The 20,723-nt window shown below is 49.9% G+C and overlaps 1 protein-coding gene and 1 pseudogene across 1 annotated transcript in view; one reads left to right on the top strand and one right to left on the bottom strand.

The window, feature by feature from the left end:
* The window catches only part of GRID1 (glutamate ionotropic receptor delta type subunit 1), a 672,081-nt gene that overhangs the window by 97,845 nt on the left and 553,513 nt on the right, over positions 1–20,723 (top strand). The gene's annotated exons all lie outside the window — the stretch shown is intronic.
* LOC112482743 lies at positions 16,877–16,994 on the bottom strand (annotated as a pseudogene).

Here is a 20,723-nt window from a genome sequence, read left to right on the forward strand (position 1 = left end):
TATTTTCCATGCCTACTTTTGAAGGAAAGGAAGCCTTGTGATCTGAATGATCCTGGTTTCCTCTCCAGGAGCTCTGGTTACAGGCTGTCATGTGCATCCTGGGGGAGGCAGTGTGGTGGTTGAGGGTATGTAGGATGTAAAGAGTTCTCTCTAGCTGCGACATCCAGAGCCCCTGCCTGAGAAGACTAAGTTGGATTCATATGAGGATAGTGCTAAGGATACCCCAGGATCCCTAGGGGGCAGTGCAGGACCCCTCTGAGGCCCAAGGCGAGCACTGGGCAAGAGAGCTGGTGAGGGCAGGAGGAGGAAGGCCTCTCTAGCCTCAGAGCCTGACCAGGCGTGCACACGGGGCTGCAAGGGAGCTCCACCAAGGCATCGCAGTGGTGCAGAGTACAGGGAAGGCATCCCTGAAGGGGCTGGTATGTGTGTGACACTGACCTCGGCCATGAGGTGTGGAGACAATTTGTTTTAATTATTAATTTTGAAGTATAAAGGCAATATAATTATATGGCAAAATCTTTGAAAAACAAAAAAAATATTCCCATACCTTAATCCAACCAGGGCTGCCTTTTGGCTGTTTCCTTTCAGGCCTTTCTCAAATATCTGTGACTCCTCAGGGAATGGAGGGCAGGATTCACAGTGAGGTGACATTTGATGGGTAGAGGGTCCATGGGCCGAAGATATAGCGGGAACGTTAGGGAGAGAGATAGGCTACTGAAGGCAGGCCTGGCCTTAGGGATTGGGGGCCAAGCTCAGGCAGGACTTGTCCACAGTGGGTTCCCTCATACAGCCTGCCCTGGAGGCTAGTTCTTATTTGGGCTTTCTGTGTCCTTGAGGCTTTCCCTTGTTAATGCAGGTTGCTGTCAGTGAGGTAACCAGTGGTACCTAGGCAGGCACAGCCAGTGTGGGTCCCTTTGTGTCATGGCTGGGGTGGTGCAGCAGGTGTGTGTCCAGCTAGGTCTGCTCCCAGGACCTCTGGTCCCCTGGGTATTTTCGTGGCCTAGAGGGGAACCGTTGGACATCAGACAGGAGATGGCCTGTCTCAAGTGTTAGGTGGCTCTGCCAGCTCAAGAGCAACTACAGTGGTTCTCAAATTTCATGTGTTTCAGAATCACCAGAAGTCTTTTAAAAAACACAAATTTTAGGTCCTCCCCTGAAAAATTTCTGATTCATTAGGTTTGGTTGGAGCCTGAGAATTTTTAAGATACTGAATTCTAGCAAATTATCAGGAGATGCTGATGCTATTGGTCTGGGGACAACACTTTGAGAGCCACTGGCCTAGAGGAAGAAATTCAGGGAAAATCCTGGTACTTACAGGTGGTGAGAGAAGGGATCAGTTCTCCCAGGTGATGAAGCCGTGTATCAGCTTTCTTAGGTGGTAAGGGCAGGTATCAGCTCTCCCAGGTGGTGAGAGCTTGTGTTGGCTGCCATGTAGAGGTGGTGAGAGAAGATGTTTGTCAAAGATAGTGAGGGAAGGGATTGGCTGACACGGGTAGTGGAGGAAGGTGTGGCTAATATCAGGTAATGAGGAAAGCTGTTGGTGATAGGTATAGGAGGCATTGGAAAGTGCTGGATGTGACAGGTGGCAAAGAAAGGTGTTAGTGTTAGTGGTTGTTGAGGAAAGCTGTTGGCTTCATGTATGCGTAGGTGGTGAGGGAAGGTGCTGCTTGTTTCAAGTAGATAGAGAAGATTTTGGGCTACCAGGTGGGAAGGAAAGCTGTTGGTAATCACACACATGAGTCAGGGAAGGTGTCGTCAGTTACAGGTGGAGAGGGGAGGTACTGGACCTACTGGTTGGTATCAGCCACTGAGGCTGAAGTGGCCTCCGGCTGCCAGGTTCAGTTGCACATCCTCCCCTTTCCCCTTTCCCCTTTCCCCTTTCCCGATGCCCTCTGGGCCTGGCCTGTCTGTCACCCTATGCTGCAGTATAGCTGGGGTCTGAAAAGGCCAGTGGAGCTCTATGGCCCCCTTCCTGGTGGGTAAGTGGCACTGGAGCTCTGTGGTGGGAAGGGCTTTGCACAATAGCATGCTGGACATAAATAATGCATATGCCACAGAAGGATGGCTCCAGGAAGCGTAACTTCCCGGCACACATTCAGGAGGCACATTTCAATGCAGAAGCCACAGGAAGTGTCCTCATCTCCGTCTTTTATCATTAGTTTCCAATTGAGAATCATAGCAGTTCAGGTCCTGGGGCTCCAGCATGGTGCCTGTGGGGAAAATAGTTCTCCCAAGAGCAGATGTGGGATTTGGCGCCCAGTCTTTGGAGCTGGCAACATGCAGATGAGCCGTTCTTGGTGGAAAAGACAGAGCTGTCAGCTGGGCTGAGTCTGATGTCCCTTGTTTCTATAGCTACAGTAAATGTAATTACCAAAGAGTAACCCTTTGTGGATTTCATTGTAACCTCAGATAGCTAATGACATTTACTGGGTTTATGGCAATCTGGGACAAAATGCTCATTTTGAATTTAACATGAGTAATGCCATTTTCCATCTTAGTTAAGTACTTTGTGTCATAAAAGAGTTATCTACACAGAGCCCCCGGTCCTGTCAGTAAACATATTACAAATATTATCACCATTTATTTTCTGGATGAAAGATGTGGTAAAGGCCCTGAGAAACACTCCTCCCTTATATTATAACTCTGCTCGGAGACTCAGCAGATTCAGCGTGAAATCATCGTGGAGGTAATTCAGGTTGTGCACCAATATCGCACATGCAGCCAGAGGCCCCTAGAGACAGTAATGTTATCTCAGGGAGCCCAAACTATGTAAATACATCCTTCCACCACCGGCCACGGTAGGCGTCAGACAGTGTCACTTGGCTACCAGCACAAATGATGGATGCTGAGCATCTTTGGTCTAGAAAAAATGGAAGTCACTGACTGCTGCTTGTTAGGAGGAAGACATGTCTCCACTCTGTTCCTGGAGACATAAAGAATTTGCACACCAAAGTAGAGTTGGCAGCAAACCACATATTCGTTTGCTCATCCATTTATTCATGTGTCTTGCAGATCTCATCAATAATCATTACAGTGCAGTGTGATGGGGGTTCTGATGGGGTGGTAGCAGGACCACTAGGGCAGGTGGAAGCACAGCGGGAGAGGCACATGAACTCCCTGAGGGAGTCCCGGCAAGTCCCCTGGGAAGTGCTGTTCAACTAGGGCCTGGGTGGATGTGATAGAGTTAGGCAGCCTGAGGCTGAAGGAAGGTCTTCTAGGCTGGGCATGACAGTGAAACTCTTCTCAGGCCAAGTTCAGTGTCTCTGGCTGGAGAGAGCACTGGCATTGCCCTGCCTCCCCTTGGGCCCATCATTGCTTCAGAGGTCCGTGGGATGGAGGGAAGAGCCCCAGTGGGTTCAGAGGCTTTTTATCTGGCTCTGCCACTTAGTAGCAAGGCCGCTTCAGGTAAGGCGTAGAGCATCAATTTCCCCATGTATAAGATGGGACACTCATATCTGCTTCCTAGAGTGGTAGTGATGATGACATAAAGCAATGCACCAAGATGCAGGTGCTGTTGCAGGTCTTGCTCAAGATATTTACTTTAGGCAATGAGAGCACCCATCGGGATACTCTCCAGGGGAGTTTGTGCTCACAGAGCTTTCTAGGACAGCCCTTGGCCCAGGTGGACCTAGAGAAGCCTCAGTAGGTGCCTAACCCTGAGCGGCCTTCTGGCTGCACAGGTATGTGGGAGCTATCTGTGTCTGTGCCAGGTGTCTATGTTTCCTGATCACTGGTGATACCATTGAATGACCATAGAGGCAGCTGGGTGATTGAGGGCTAGTTTCACTGTGGCCGCCATCTTGTCCTGACTCTGACTCTTGTCAGCAGTGGTTGGCAGACAGATTTCAAAGTGAGACCTTTGGAGGCGGTGTTCCTGTGTTGCCCTTCCTGGCAATAGATTAAGTGGATTCAGGTGGCAATGCCCACCCCGAGTCCAGATCCTTAGGCTACTCTTTCTGGGGCCTGACATTCTGGGGACACAGGCAGAAGAGTGCTAATCTAGGATTTTCCAAGAAAAGCTGGGTGGTGGCCCTTCAAGATTTGGGGGTACTAGCTCCTGGCAGAGATGAGGGGCCTGTGAGCTCTGGAATAGGGTTTGGTTGTGGCCTTGAGGTACATAAATTGGGGTAATTTTGTTATTGCATATAAAAATACACTCAATTTTTAAATGTTTTTTGGACAAGCTTGTTGAATGTCCCTGTTGGGGAGCTGAGACACAGCACACTCACCTGAGCTGTTTCGGTGGAGAAGGAGGTTCTCTGCTGCCTTTGAGACCATCTCTGCCCCCTCTCCCCATGCCGAGTCCTCTCTGCTGCTCTTCTTCTGGAAGTCTGTGCTCTGAGAAAGTAACGGTGGAAATGAAGGGGCTGCTCAAAGGCAGCAGGAAGGGAAAGCTTAATGCTGAGGGGATGCTGGAGAGGACACCTAGTGCATTCCTCTGCCTTTGTGTCAGGTTTCCCTGAATGCTCTGAGCAGAGGGACGTGAGCTGTGTTCGGAGTCTGGTGGAGACTTGTCTGCATGGAGGGAATCTTGGCCTCTGGAAACAATGCCGTACTGGCTCCTGCCTTTGTATCTGCTCGGTGTAGCATTCTTGTTGGACCTATCCATCCATCCATCCATTCGCGTAATCATTCATGTAATTCATTCACTTATGCAATCATTCATTCATTCCTTCATCCATTCATGTGTCCATTCATTAAACATTGATGAGGTTCTCTATGAGCTGACCCTGTGCCAGTAACTAGATATTGGAAGGGTCTATTGTGGGGAGGCAGACATGTGAGCAGATGTGTTTAAGGGGACTTGGAGGCCCAGTAAATGGGTGGTAATTGGAGGCTTTCTCAAGGAGGAGATGCCTGGGCTGAGTCTGAAATTAAAAAAGGCAAAGCAATGGTTGAGGGAAACGAGTTCCAGGCAGAGAGGACTGCTCGGGCAAAGGCACAGAGGACTGGAACAGCTCTCTACTTGTGGCGGGGGAGGGGGTGGGGAAATGGAGGCCAGTTGAGATCAGTGGAGGACAAATGGAGGTAGACAGTGGTGGGAGAAGAGCCCTGGTGGTAGGTGAGACCTTCCGTGAAGGTGTGAACTGTTGACCTTTTGCTCTAGGGCCGAGTTAGGGGCACAGTCAGGTCTGTGTTCTGGTAGATGTGTTTGATGTCAGAACTGGAGAGGGTGAGGTGGGGGTGTTGATGTGGGGAAAAACTTAATTCCAGAGGGGCCCTTGAAGGTAGGACTGATGGTGATCCCAGCTGGCATGTGGTGGCTGAATGCTGGGCCCTCTCCTGCCTCCCAGTCCTAACCCAGGGCACAGGTCCTGCTGTCAGGAAGGGGCACCCTGGGAACCCTCCCACCTCCTAAGATTTGAATAGGGGAGGCCTTAATATGGGACCCTCTCCCCATCTGATGGCATCATGGCAGTCAGAAGGGGAAGGTGCTGGGGGATAGGAGGGTTTTCTGGGGGCTCTTGTGGGCTGCCCTGCACCGAAGTAAGTGTAAGCCTTAGCCCCTTGTGGCCTTGGTCCCTCCTGTAGAGAGGGGCAGACAGAGGGAGACCAATGCCTTCTCCTGGGAAAGCCAGGGAGACTGTGGCTCCATTTCCCAGTGCCCGTAGGTGCTAAGGTGCTGTGAACTGATGTGCTCTCTCCACCTCCTTCATCCTGACAACAACTGGCAGGTGGGGATTGTCATTCCCCTTTTATAGACAGGAGCTGGGGCCTAGAGAGAGAGGGACTGATTTATTTGTGGTTCTCTGACCAGCACAAAAAGTAGGGATTTCTTCCAAGTCTGCTAATTCCAAAGCTCAGGGCTATTTTTTTTGTTGATTCATATAATATTGTTGTTTCAACCACTCTAGGCAGTACCCCGGTTCCCGCACCACCTCCTCCCAATTTGTTTTTGCACATCTGCCTGAATGTGGCTGCCTGCCTGGGCTGAGGCCAGAGTGCTCAGGCAGCCATCAGCCTCCTGGGTGGTGAAGATAGGTGATGGAGATTGGTCAGTGGCAGAAGCCACCTAATTAGATACCGCCTCGCATCTGAAGCCACTCTTTCTGCGCTGTCTCCTTGCTTCGCTTGTAGGTTTTTGAGAAGGAGTTTAATAAGCGAGGATGGGAATTCTATACATTCTGAAGTGGGAGAAAGCATGAGGGGTGGGCAGCCCCTCTATAGGTGGTCCCTGGGTCTAAGGATTTATTTCTCAGGTCCAGAAATGAGGTCCAGACTGAGGCCCAAGCCCCTTTGGCCTCCTGTTCTGCCCAAAGGAAGAGTTCTAGCTCTGTGCAGGGCACACCATCCCCTGCCCTACTAGGACAGTGCTCCTCCACTGCCCAGTCATGCTGGGGCCTCTGGGGCAGGATCTGTTGTTGAGCCATCTCTATGGAGGTCTTTGTGGCATTTGGCTGTCAGAGTGGTCAGGGCCACATTTTAGGCCTGCCTGGAGGGCCTGGAGATGGAGAGACAGTTATTAATTCCTGCTTGGTATTCAGAGGGCCTGGCTTTAGGCCCATGTTGGTTCTTTCAGACTCTGCCAGGCCCCCTTGAGGGCAATCCATCGCATCTCTCCAGCTCATGGTTTTGTGCTCCCTAGGGCCTCGTGGGCCCACCCTGCACTAGTCTCTGCTTTGCCTAGTGCCACTGGTTCCCACACTCCTCCATCACTTCCTCTTCTTGACCTTAGACTCCAGCTCCTGTCTCTCTCATCTTGGTCCCCCTACTTTGGAGAGACCAGATTTGTCAGTCATGACCCCTTATCGAAGACTCAGGGCTTCTCTTTCTGGCCTGCTGCCCTTGGAGACAGTGTCTAGCCAACCCTTTGGATTTGGGGGGATAGTTGGGGTCTATTTTTGGTGATCAGTTTGAGAGTTCATCTGTTCATTCATCTGTCCATCCATCCCTCTATTCCTTGTCTTTCCTCCCATCCACCCATCCACTCATCCATTCATCTGTCTATCTGTCTGTTCATCCATGCATCCAGTCATCCAGCCAACAAGTATTTATTGTCACCTGCAGTGTTTCAAGCACAGTGCCAAGCACTTAGGGCCTCTAAGGTAGATGAGGCCTTTCTGCATCTTAAGAGGTGAGTCCTTTTCTCATCTGTGTGGAGGGGCCATCAATCACCCTCACAGGAGTATTGTGAGATCTTAATTAGAGACCCAAGGCTGTTAGGGGCTTGAGCTACACAAAGATTCTGAACAGGTAGACTCACCGCAGTGGTTACTACTGCAGGCTTTGTGAGCTAGGCAGGGAGGAGCTAGGACTGGCTTGGGGAGGCCTGATGTAGGATGTGGCTTTTGAGAGGCACAGGGTACATGAGGCAGAAGCCCCAGGTGGTTGTGACCCAGTAGCCCTGGGAGGAGGGATGGGCCTGGGGGAGGCTGGGGCAGAGGGCTGAAATAAGCGGTGCTGAGTGGACAGTAGGGATGTCAGCAAGGGGAGATTCTGGGCTCCATGGCCCTATGTGGCTGAGAGGACCCTCAGGCTCCTCCCAGGGTCATACCCCACCACCCTGTGAGCTGGTTCAAGGATGGCTAGGTTTGGAGAGAGCCGGCTGGAGTCATCAGAAGCTCCCCTGCTTGTTTCTTCTAGTGGTAGCTGAGGCCCAGTCCTGGCCTGGGCTTCTCTCAGATGCCAGACTCACCATTCCCATTACCAGAGGAGCCACAGAGAGTGAAGAAAGTATTCGTATTCGTGCCAGGCCTTAAGTAAGCCCAGGTGGGTCATGTGGGTTCACAGGGGCCCTTGGTCAGACGGTGGCAGGAAGTGGCAAGGCTAGTGAGGAGAGGTGAGGGGAGCATTCCTTCACTCCCAGGTGGGCCCTAGCTGAAGCCAGAGACACCTGGGGGTGGGATGGTTTAGGCCAGGCCTGGTGCTCAAATTATGGTGCTTAAGCATCTTAATACATATTTGGTATGACTAATAAAAGTCATGATAATTGGAGAGTTATGGTAATAATAATAATGAGCCTTGGGAATAGTTGACTATCTGAGGGGTGGGGCAGGTGCTAAGATATAGGTCCCTGGGTGACAGCATCCTGACCACATCATGGGCCCTTGCCCTGAGGGGTTTCTGTGCTAGCTCCAGTATGGGTGGATGAGGAACATCTCCTGCTCCTTCCCCTTGGGTGGAACCAATCCTTGAGAGCTTGGGAGAAGAGTTTCCAGGTGTTAGGAGCTGGACACAGGCCTGTCAGTTTTTGAGGAGCCTCAGACCCTGTGCCAGGCCAGGTTCCTTGTGCCTAAGGTGCATGTCATTGCTTTCAAAAGAGACAGGAAAAAATTAAGACACAATCAATGAGACAGGGGGCTAATGGCCCTGGGTGGCATCAAGCCTCCAAGTTTAGACCTGGTGCTCCCTTTAATTTGGGGTGTTTAAATATTTACCTGAAATAGAGGGGTAAAATCTTTTGGGCTGCAAGGCTATTCTGTCAGCAATGCACTGAGAAATTCATTAAACCACAGTTAATTAGGGGATGAAAGATACATATATAGCTCATTAGTTCAACCCACATAATTTAAATCTCTGAAGAATTTGAGGACTAGCTCAGCTCAGGATCCCAGAAACAATGTCTTGAAACACAGCCTCTCTCTGTGGCTGCCTCTCTGGGACTGTGGGTCTGGGGCAGGGGATGGGGGGCGAGGTGGGCAGTTGGCTGTCCTCCATCCATCTGTCCGTCCGGGAGAGGGGAAGTTGCTGTGGGCCTTGCTGCCCCTCCTGTTTCTCACTGGAGTGAGTGGTGGCCTGCTGGCTGCTCTCCTGCTGCAGGAATGATAAACGAGGCTGTGCAGCCCCCTCCAGCCGTGCTGCTTAGCATAATGGTGCCATGTCTGAGCAGATTTGAAGCTGCATTGAATCTAACTCCTAGATCGAGGATATTATCCCCAATTTAATCTGTAGCTATCAGAGAAATCAGGGTTTGAGCATCAACTCCCCATGTCTCTTTATCAGACAGTGGTTTTTGTTCTGATGCCTGCCTGGGCCTCTGAGGAGGCTAGGGCTGGCTTGGCTTTGCTAAACCCTGAACATAGCTTTGGGTCGCAGCTGGCCCCTGAAAAAAGAGCCCGCTCTTTCACAAGACCCCTCCCTCTAATTTGGGGCTGTGATGGGATTATTGACTTTGCCAAGGTTCCTGTGCGTTCTTACTGTCTCTTGGGAAGTGGGATTGATTTAGAAAAATTCCCTGTCCTGGCCCCACCATCCTGTGCTCACCTTGATTATGCCTCCAATTTGGGAATAGAGATATAGATAGGAAGGGAGGAGCTGTGTGTGTGCGCTCGAGCGGGCGAGAGTTTGCAGAGGGATGGCAGTGAGGGCTGGGGTGGCTGGATTAAATATCTTAAAGGATGGGTGTAATCCTGCTCCACCCTGACATCTGCCCAGATTGTGCTGGGGGCTGCGAGTGACGGTTGAGAGGCTCTCAGGTGGGAATCACACGTGGCTAATGAGTAGCTGTGGCACTTCTACGAAGTAACTTTCATCCGCTAGCCTTGGCTTCCTCATCTGAAAATTGGCAGCAATAATCCCAGGCTGTTTTTGAGAATTAAGGGAGACAATGCAATGGAAACTCTTTCTTCAGGGCCTACCATAGAGCAACTGTTCAAAAAATATTAGCTCTTTTCATTAGTATTTTTTGTTAACTTTATCTCTGAGCCTCAGGTTCCTCACCTGTTAAGTGGCATGAACGTTGCCTGGCTCATAGCGGGGTGTGAGAGGCTGAGTGCCCATTGGCACCTAGCACAGAGGACCTAGCTGGCCGGGTGGCTTAGGGGTCATGTAGGTGAATGAAGAAGGGTGAGCAGACCTGGCAGTGTTTGGTCTCCAGGCCTGTGGTAGGGCTCTGGAGTAATTGAGCCTGCAGATGTCCAGTTGAGGACACCCAACCCCCATTGCAGCCTCCCCCAGTGGAACCTTGCCCCACTGAAGCCCAGCCCCATGGAGGTCTGGTCTTTCAAACCAGATCTTTCCCTCTACCTTAGGTTTGCTGCCTGTTCCCGGTGGCACCACATCTGTGCCACGTTCCCTGCTGTGAACCACATTCTCCAACATGGTAGCAGTGGCACTGAAAGTGAAAGGTGACGAGCACTGTGCCTGTGTCTGTGACATGTGCCAGGGGTACGTTCCCTGGAAATGACTGACATCCTCATCTTCACCCTGGGAAGTGGGTGCCGTTGATTCTTGCTTTGCAGTCCAAGTAGGGCTGAGCCGGGGCCTGTCAGGGTGAAGCCTCATGTGAGACGTCCCTCTTCTGCAGGCAACTCTGGAGGCTGCCATATCCCCTCCTATTCCCTCCTGGAGGTGGAATTGTGTCAGGCCCCCTGCCTGGCTGACCTGCAGCCTGGCTCCCCAAGGCTCTCAGCAGCCAGGGTTGGGGTGAGGAGGAAGTCTCTTTGTCCCTCCATGTTCTTTTTGGCATCATATGGGACTCTTGCCTCTATGATCTAAAAACTAACCACCGTGTCCTCCTGTCTCTGTGTCCTCGTACATGCTGTTTCTTCTGTTTGAGATTCCTGACCCTATTCTTTACTTGGTGAGTCCAGCTCAGCCTTCAAAGCTCAGTTTACACTTTCAGAAACCCCTAACCCTGCCAGGAGGGATCATTGCCTCCATCAGACTCTACTGTGTCCTCAGAAGCTGGCACAGGGCTTGGCACATAGTAGATGCTTAACAAGGATTTGTGTCCTGAATTAGCACACATTATTTCCACCTATCTGTGTTATATCTGTGTGTCTCCTCCATGTGATTTGCTGAGGTAGAGCCCTCTGTGAGGGTAGGGGCTGCTTGATCCCTGTGTCTAGGGCCTGGCAAAGGCATCAGAACATGGAAAGTGCTTCCTGAAGATCTGTTCAACTCAGCAAAATGCCATCCCTCACTCTGTGGCCATGTTGGGTCGGGTTAGAGTGTTTCTTGCACCTTCTCAGGCCAGGCTGGGCAAGGTGTCCTCAAGCTCCTGTCAGGACATCACCTGCTAGTACTGGCCTCCCAGTAACCAGAGTTTGTCCCAGCAGGACTTTGAATAGGGACTTGCATTTGAACTCTCATCACTAATTAATTATATTGTAGAATTGAGACTCATTTCCATTACTCACTGATGAGAAAATTAAAGATCTATTGATATTGCAATAATTAATTGAACAAGAAAGTGTAAATAACTATGCAAACTCTTTCTGAGATTAAGTCAGCGCTGTTAACTCCCCAAAGGTCAGATAGTGGTGAAGAGTCCTGCCGAGGCCTAGGGGCCCTGGTTGTCCATTGAGGAGGAAGTATAGGCTGATGGTGGTGCACTCTCTGGCCAGATGCTGCCTAGAGGGGCTGGACCTGTGCCTGAGCTGTCGGGGGCCACATAAAGGTTCCTCATTCCTAATTGCCAGAGATGAAGGGGTCCCAGAGGCCAGGGCCAGAGAGAGAGAGCAGACCCGTACCCCAGAGGGGTTGGGGTGGAGGCTGGACTTACCCAGAGGAGCCAGAGTCACTGCAGGGAGCACGTAGCTCAGAGCCCAGGGCAAATGAAGATAGTAGGAAACAGAGCCCTCAGCTGGGCCGGGTGAGCCCAGAGCGGATGGGCTGAGAGATCAGGAGGAGAATGGTAAGTGACTAATCTTCACGTAGAGGGCAATGGGGGTGGCTTAAAGCACAGGTCTTGGACCCCTCGTGGGAGCATGGGCAACAGCCACCCATTCAGCAAGAGGTGGTCCCTCCTTAGAGACCCATTTCCTGGACTTCAGGAAATGGACGTCAGACTGTCTCTTCTTGTGGATCTATCAAGAGACAGTGTCCACTCAGGCTACAGTTCCTCAGGGGCCTGAAGGGCTTCTCAGGGGCTCTGACTTGGCTCAGTAGGCAGTGTTTGGTGGAAGGAAGGGCAGCATGTGGAATTAAAAATTTTTCATGAATGCATCTTGCCATGCCACTATTTCAGGAGAGGTGCCCCAGGGGCTCTATGATGGCCTGGCTCCCACCCTCCTGGTGATCTTGGTAGCTGGGCTGGCCATACTCTGGGTCAGGGATACAGCTGTGCCCTGGGCTTCCAGAAGGTGCGGTGTACCTTGTCATTCTCTGTGCTGTGTTTAAGCTATCCCCTCTGTCAGAGAATCTTGTTTTGTTCCCCTGATAATATCCCATCCCCTTTAAGATTTTGCTCCCTTCTCGGTGCTCACACAGGGTCTTCCCCCACTGCCCTGCACTTTGCTCTGCAAGGACCAGGGCTAGGGCTGGTGCTGCTAGGGGGTCCTGGAGAGAACATGCAGTGGGATGCCAGCATGGCTGAGGGCCCGACCTGGCCAAGGTCTTCTGCACCATCCCCCACACTGGTGCTTCAAGTCAAAAACAAAGACTGGACCTTGACTTCCAGGGCCTATGGTGATGGTGGTACTTCCAGTTATTGAAGGCCTACTATGTGGCAGGCCTCATGCCAGACACTTTATACACATCTTCCCTGCTCTTCACTATAGCATGGCAAAGTGTTATGACAAACTCCATTTTATAATTGAAGAAATTGAGAGATTGAAATATTGCCTAAAAGGAAATATTTGCAAATTATATATCTGATAATGGATTTGTATCTAGAATATATGAAGAACTTTTACAACTCTGTAATAAGAACTATCTAATACGATGTGCGCAAAAGATTTGAATAAATACTTCACCAAAGAAGATACACAAATAAACACACGAAAAGATGCTCAACACAATTAGTCATTAGGGAAATGCAAATCAAAACATAAGATAACACTTCACGCCTACTGAGATGGCTATGATAAAGACAGACAGCAACAAGTGTTGCGAGGCTGTGGAGCAACTGGAACCCTCTTACACTGCTGGTGGGAATGTAAAATGGTGTAGCTGCTATGGAAAACAGTTTGACAGTTTCTTAAAAAGATAAACATATACTTAATCATATTATTCAACAATTCCACTCCTAGGAATTCACACAAGAAGTGTTAATAGCAGCCTTATTTAGGATATCCCCAAACTGTAAACAACCCAAGTGTCCATCAACCAGGAAACAGATAAACAAAACTGGGCATTATCTATTCAGTGGAATACTACTCAGCAATAAAATGGAACAAAACACTGAGACATACTATAACATGGATAAACCTCAAACACATTATTCTATGTGAAAGAAGCCAGACACGAAAGACTAAATGTTGTATGGTTCCATTTAAGTGAAATTTCTTGAAAGGGCAAAACTATAGAAACAGAAAGCAGCTTAGTGGTTGCCTCGGGCTGGAGGTGGAAGCAAGGATTAACTGCAAACAGGCACAAGGGAACTTTTTGGAGGTGATGGAAGCATTCTAAAACTGGATAGTAGTGATGATTGCACAACTGTATAAATTTACTGAAATTCAAAGAAATGCACATTTAAAATGGGTAAATTTTATGGTATGTAAATTATACTTCAATAAAGCTGTTTTAAAAATCTTACTGAAGACCATAGAGCTTGTAAATGGCCAAGACAGAACCCAAACCAAGGCTAGCCTTCTTCAGCCCCTATCTCTGGCCCCCACTGCCAGGTAGGAACAGAGAGATCAGCCTGGGCAGGAGTGGAGACACCTCTGCCCTCACAGGGTGGGAGTCCCAGGTGAGGTTACAATTACATTTGGTGGTGGGTGGAAGACTAGGAAGTTGGAAAGTACCTCCGGGAGGGCCCAGAGGTTTGGAAGGGTATGTGTGCACATGTGTAGGAGTGCGTGAAGGTCTGGACTTGGGGTGGGGAGATTGAGTGGGCCGGCCCAGCAGCTCCAGGTCCTTTCTGCAAAGTCTGCTTGTATGCATGTCCCTTGTGCTGTTTCTCCCCTCTACTGCGACACCTCCCTCCCTTCAAGGTTTCTCTACTGCTATTGATTGGGCTGGTGGTTCCACCATCAGTGAGCAGGCAGGCAGGTATCGAGTGCAGCAATCTCCCCCAGAATGCATCTTGGCTCATTAAGGAAGCTACGGCTCCCTGAGCCTCCAGAATGCCTGCCTGTGGTATTTTGCTGATGGCTAGAGAGCTGGCTGGACGATGGAGGCCCAATTTCTCACCCTCCCATTCCTATCATTAGCATTCCAAAGTGCAAATGAAGCCTGATGTTTGCTGCCTAAATATTTGTGGAATACTGCTGGGGTCAGAGGATGGAAGCAGCAAATGAAATTAAAAATTTACACCGAAATACCAGCCAAGGGAGAGCTTGGGCTGTGGCTTTTCTGTGTTGGAGAAAAGGGCTTTTTTTTTTTTTTTCCCTTCCAAGAAACTTAGTTTTTATAGATTTTTAAAGCAGAATGCATGAAATTGTAATCTATTGCTTTACGTTGCATCTTCAAAAGTTGTTAGTTACTAAGGAGCAAGTGAGCTGAAGATACAGGCACTTAAGTGTGTCTAGATGCACACTTGGGGATTTTGGAAAAACCAATTCCTTTGCTTGGCTTTTATTCTTATGGCCCTGCTAGGCAGGAGGGCCCATTATATAGTGTGGGGAGCTGTGGTCCCTGTAAGGTAAATTAGCAGGGAACAAAAGTGCTGGATTGGAGGCATTTCAATAATCCTGACAGCAGCATACTTCTGTTTCTGGGGATGCCTCTGGTGAGACCACTCCTTTTACATTGACAAGGGTAAGGAAGGCTGGAGCATTGCTTCTGGACCACTCAAGGGCTAGCAGGAAAGAGAGGGTCCACTCAAAGTGTAATCAGAGTGAGGTTAATGAACTCTTTATAAACGTGTGGGCAAGGTTAAGGAGACCAACTGACATTTGTTGAAGTGACTGGGCCAGTGCTGCTGGGGAGCTGTTACCTTCCCTACTCACCAGTGAGCAAAGAAGAGTTTGGATGTCTACAAGAGTATGGATGCAGCCTCACCAACACAGCAAGGAGGGAGCAAGGGAGCATCCTCCAGCTCTCTGCTCTTACTCTCTAATTCCTGCCTGGGTTCCCTTTGGCTAAATCCCAAAGGAAGTGGGAGGATAGGAAGTCCTGGTGATGCCAGTGGTCAGCCATCCAGGGCACAGGAGTGGCTTGGGAGGGAGGGGCATATCGTTTTTGCTCAGCCTCCCAAGGAGCAGAGCCTGGAACAGGGGTTGGGGTGTGTGGTCTATTGAAGGAAGCAGGTTAGAGAAGGAGAAAGATCCAGTCAAGAATGCAGTGTCATATCAGTGTAGCCTGTCCCAATCTAGAGACTCTGGGACACAGAGTTGTTCCCACTGGAGGTAAAGAGGAGGTAACTTTTTCTGCCACCTTGACGGTTGGTCTCTGTGAACTGCTCTTAGTTAGGGAGAGGGCCATCATCTCCAGGCAAGGTGGCTCCCTCAGGTGAGGACAATTTGCTGGAGAAGAGGGCAGCTATGACCCTCAGTGCCCCAACATTCAGAGCAGGTGGGAGTGGGAACATGGCGCACTCAGAGAAAGACCACCACACCACAGCATGACTTGGGGGGTGGACAAATGTCAATTAGCAAATGCCTCCGGATTGTAGAAACCCAGCCCCTTACTGCTTAACTGGCTCACCTGGGTATATAATCTGAATGCCAGTCTTCTCAGAAGCTACATTGAGCCTTGATAAGCTTGTGACAGCAGAGCCAGAGCCCACTCTGAGGCTGATGGATTTCCCTCTCAAGGTGGTTGGGGCTACTTAGTTCTAACCCAAATACTACTGCCTGCCACTTAAGTTGGTCTTGCTTCCTGTCCTGTCAGTAACAGAGACACCTCTGCAAAGATCTGGCTGAAGTGCACCCTCTGGTTATCCTGAGAAATTATACTGAAGGATTCCTGCAAGTGAAGAATTTCTGATGAGGATATTTATCAGAGCCTAGCATTAATAATACATGCTGCATGATTTTTTTATTAGAGGAGCCACATAAATGTGGCCGCTTCAACTTTTTAACTCCTGGGAAAGCTTGAAGTTGGAGGGAACGGGGTTGTGGGAAAATGCCTGGCTAATCAGTTCCCATTCATATGCAAAGCACTTGCTTAGATGAGTTCATCAAAATTTAGTCAGTTCTTAAAAATATATATATATTTATAGACTTCCCTCCCTGGAAAAGACCATGACGAAGATGGATAGTGAAAAATGCAAATTATTAATACCCTGAAAAGGAAGCCTCGTACTGAGCCCTGCTAAGCATTCCCTATTCTTTGAGAAAAATAGGCATAAAAATGCACATTTATGCTATAGCCTTCTTTACTTGCCTTTACTAAACTATCTCCCTCCTCTTATTCCAAATGCTTCTCAGTGTTTCCTTTGGAGTCACTAGGGTGGTGGGAGTTATGAGGGTGTTTGGGACATGGAGCAGGGGAGGAAGCTACCTGTATCAAGTCTTGCCTTAACCATGCTGGGTACTATGCAGGTCCTCAATACTATTGTGAAATAGTATTGAGCCTTTATATCAACTCTGTCCCCATTATAGAGACTGGAAAACTGAGACTCAGAGGGATGTCCTGTGACTGCCAGCTAGAGAATGTGCAGTGTGTCAATTCCTAAAGGAGCAGCATTCTCCAGCAGGTCTGAAACTGCTCAGCTTTGCGTATATGTTGGTCCCAATATGATGGCTGCTGTGTTACTCTGGGGCCCCTCCTGGCTTCCCAGTTGTTGCATTTTTACAGGGACAGGGAGCTAATATTCAGGGCTCCCATGACCCCTTCCTCTATCCTTTCTTCTCCTCTCTTCTCCCCTGCCCCCACCCACAAGTACAGTGAGAACAGTGCACCCCAGTCCTTAGGAGGGAAAAAAATGTCAATGCAGATACATGGGAGGGTTTGCAGTATGGAACCAGCTCTCACTTCATCCCCCACACCACAAACATTTTATTTTATTTTATCTTTTTAGGCAGGGCAGCCCTTGATTGACCTCACAGATTGCAAGGACCTTGTCAGCTTACAATCCCTTATTTTTTTTATTTTTTATTTTTTATGCCTGCAGCACCTGGTCTTCGTAAGTGGTCTCCCATCTAAGTGCTAACCAAGCCTGATCCTGCTTAGCTTCCGAGATCAGATGGGATCGGGTTGTTCAGGGTAACATGGCTGTAGACACAGACATTTATTGAGTATGTTCTGTGTGCCAGCTGTGGGCAGTTATGGTAACAGGGCCTGGACTGCCTGCCTTCTTGGGACGACAGACTGACAAATGCAGATAACTGTGAAGGACTCTGCTGATGAGTAAAGACAGACACAATACTGATGAGCAAATTCAAACACAGTGGGTAGGCACAGAATGGGGACTGAGTCAACATCTGGTATCTAACGACCCCCGTGGGTACTCACCCTCTTATACCTCCTGTGGTGGCACGTGTTTTTTTGAGCTGGAGTTGGAAAGGTTATTCTTCCCAAGATATCACAACTCAATTGTGCTTTTCATACAAAGCTTCGGGTATGGCATTACTTGGGAGATAGTCTCTTTGGGGGCTCTTGAGGTGTGAGAAATGGTTGAACAATAGACCCCTATGCTCACCTGAGCTTAACCTATTCCTGGCTCAGAGCACGATGGTTTGCAGAGTGGGGCTGGAATAAGGTTACAGGTGGCCCGCTGGCTCAGGGGCCATCAGAGCTGGAACCTCTGTCTGGGGTGCAGAATGACTGGTTCCCAGGCAGAAAGGCTGTGCCCTGAGCACTCAGAAATGGTGGAGGTAGGTCAAGAGGGCATCTCTGACCCCCCCAGGAACCACCGTTGGGCCCTTCTCTTGCCCAGGAGATACTCTCTTCAGATCTTCAGGCAAATTAGCAGGGACTTAAACAAACCAACGTTTTCCATTTGGAGCTTGAAATTGATCATGATAATTTTCTGACATGCATGTCTCCTGCCCTTTGTAAAATGTACATCACAGCTTCCTTGTAGAGGCCTGGCTAGGTAGGCAGCATTTCCTCTGTCCCCAGCCATCACCACAGAGTTCCAGGTTTATTGGAGCCAGCATTGTGTTTAGAGACTTTGGATAGAGCCCAATGCTGGAGGGCTCTGTCCTCAGGGAACCTGGGGTGGCAGCTTGGATAAATGCAGGGCCACCAGGGGCCCATCACTGTCCATACTACAGGGCAGAGGTGAGCGTGCATCTTTTTGTTATGCATTCATGGAAGGAGCCCTTCTGCTAGGGCTTCTTCCTGCCAGCACTGGGCAAAGGACAAATAGATAGCTTGGACATGGCCCTGCCTAGAGGAGCTCACAGACCAGAGGCAGATCTGGAGACACAGGGGAGGAACCTGGGAGAAATCAGGGAAGACTTCTTGAGGAGGTGACAACTGAGCAAACTCTTGAAGTATGAGTAGGAGTTTATAGTGGCCAGGGGAGAGTTTTGCAGATGGAGGTAATGGGGCATGTAAAAATACAAAATCTTGAGAGGTAAGGTGGTTCAGGGAATAACGAGAAGTTCAGGTGTGGAGAGAGAGGGAAGGCCTGTTAACCTTGCTCTGGGCTTGGTGCTGATGGCAGCTTACCCAGAGTTTACCAGGAGAAACCGATGAGCTCTATCTGCTGCCATTTCATTGTATATCACATGGTTTCTGGGAGGGGTAGCACAGGAATTCCTGGTGCTCTTGTTCCTGCTCGGAGATTCATTTTTTCATCTGTGAAATGGAGATCATAATACAGATTGTGAGCATCATCAGAGACAAGTAGAGCCCAGTGGTGGCCTCTCTCCTGTCATTCTTGTTGCTCTCTCCAAGCCCTGGCGGATGGTGAGGTGAGCAGAGGCTCTGGAATGGGCCAGGAACTGTAGGGCAAGGCGATGTGGGGTCTGGGGCTAGGTTTAGAAAGCAGGGACAGGTTGGGCTGAGTGAAGGGGCGAATGACAGGCAGGAGGGCCAAGGCAGGGAGTAGGAGTATCTTCCAGGATCTGGGCCCCAAAGACTCGGGATACCTGGAGAGTATTGCTCTGTCACTTACTGATGATCATTTATTTAGTTGACAAACACCCTTGATGTCTGCTCTGTGGCCAGGGATTCTGAGGAGAGCCACACTGGGATGGCCATATGCTGAGAGAGTGCCCGGGGCAGTGTGAAGTGGTGGCATCCTGCAGCCTAGGCTGGGGGCTGGGGCAGGTCAGGGAAGTCCCCTGGAGAAGGGTGTCCAAGTTGAACTCAGTGAGGAGGGAGGCTGTGGAGGGGGCTATAGCAGGTGCCAATGCCTGAGTAGGAGGGCTGACCTGGCTCCGCAGCCCCTGCCCTGGCCATGCTTTGAGGAGGGTGCTGAGGACACAGTGCCTACTTGTGCTCCCTGTCCTGGCAGTTCTCCTTGGAGCCTTCCTGGAGCCTCTGCAGTAAAGTAGTACCCAGGAAAATTCCATGAACCTAAGCAGTGACAGATCAGGTATTGAAGAGACATTTTGGACAACCCTATGTTCCAGGCAGCACTGTGTAATAACAGACCTGCTTGGAATTAAGCTCCCATGGCCTCTGGAATGATGAGAGTCTGCCCACTCCTAAGAGTGTCCCCACTGCCACCTCTAGATCATAGCTGAAGTACATGGGGGACACCCTGTGAATCAGGCTCTGTTGTAAGCATGTCACACTGTTTACTCACTTAGCCCTGTGAGGTGGGACTATTATTAGCCCTTTTTGCTGGTTCAGAAATTGGGCACAGAGGTTTTGTGTCTTGCCCAAGGTCATATACCTCATTAAGTGGCAGAACTTCGCTTTGGGCTGCCATGTCCTTACTCCGAACCCTACATTCTCATTGCCTGGTGCCTGGTGTTTTTGGAGGCCTCCCTTCAGCCTGGGAAGAGAGACACTGGCCATGTCAGCCCCTTGCACTTGTTGGGGCTGAGTGACTGGGGTTACCATGGGAGGCATGGAAGGTATATGGCTGGAGAGATTGCAGGACTTGGGAGGTGTTCCCAAAGTAGAAGGCCCAGAGAGATCACAAGGGGACCCTTTCTTAGAGGGCACAGAATCTCCTTCTGGACCCAGGCAGACCCTCTCCACTGGGTGTGCCAGTTGCCTCTATACTGCCCACTCTTGTTTGGGTTATCCCTGGGCAAGTGGAGGATCTGGAGGGGATGTACCCCTCTCCTTCACTCCCTTGCATAGTGATTAAGATGCTGTTTTTACTTTTTGATGTTGAAGAGACTCTTTATTTCAGTGCATGAAGCCCTAAAAGTCCTTCCTCCAGATAACTCTTTAGAGCCATGAGCTGCGTCGGGTGAGTGTGACGGGAGCGTGACTGGGGCAGAAGGGGATCTACACATCTATTTCCTGAGGTGCACCCAGCTCCCTTGCAGGCGTATGGTCTCCTGGGGTCTCCACACTCTGCTCTGGACTGCCACCCATGGGCACTGTTGTCCCTAATGGGCTTTGGGTACCCAGAGGATGACTTTGCTCTGGCCTTGGTTGAGCAGTCCCAGCCCCAGTGATTCCTCATATGGGTCTAACACCTGGCAGCTCTGAGTTTCCTGGCCAGGGTGTCAGGTAGTATTAACTGGCAGCAGGAACAGGTGGGTGTTGATTGAGGCTGATTTCTGGGAGGCAGCAGCTGCAGGCTGCACAGAGCTATTTCCGGCAGCTTCAATTGTATCAAGGAGGCTTAATCCTTCTAAGTGCCTTTGTGTACTGGCAACGTTGAGTGAGGGCAGGGGGCCAGGGCTGGAGCAAGGTCAGACTTTCCCTGGTTGTCTGCATTTCCCTTTCCTTCTATCCACCCACATACTCATCTGCCCACACATCCATCTATTCACCATCCATCCATTTATCCATCCACCTATCTACCCATCCACCCTTCTGTCCACCCATCCATTTATCCATCCATTCACCATTCTGTTGTCATAAGTCATTTA

Source organism: Pteropus alecto, unplaced genomic scaffold (assembly GCF_000325575.1).
Source record: "Pteropus alecto unplaced genomic scaffold, ASM32557v1 scaffold155, whole genome shotgun sequence".
Taxonomy (NCBI): Eukaryota; Metazoa; Chordata; class Mammalia; order Chiroptera; family Pteropodidae; genus Pteropus; species Pteropus alecto.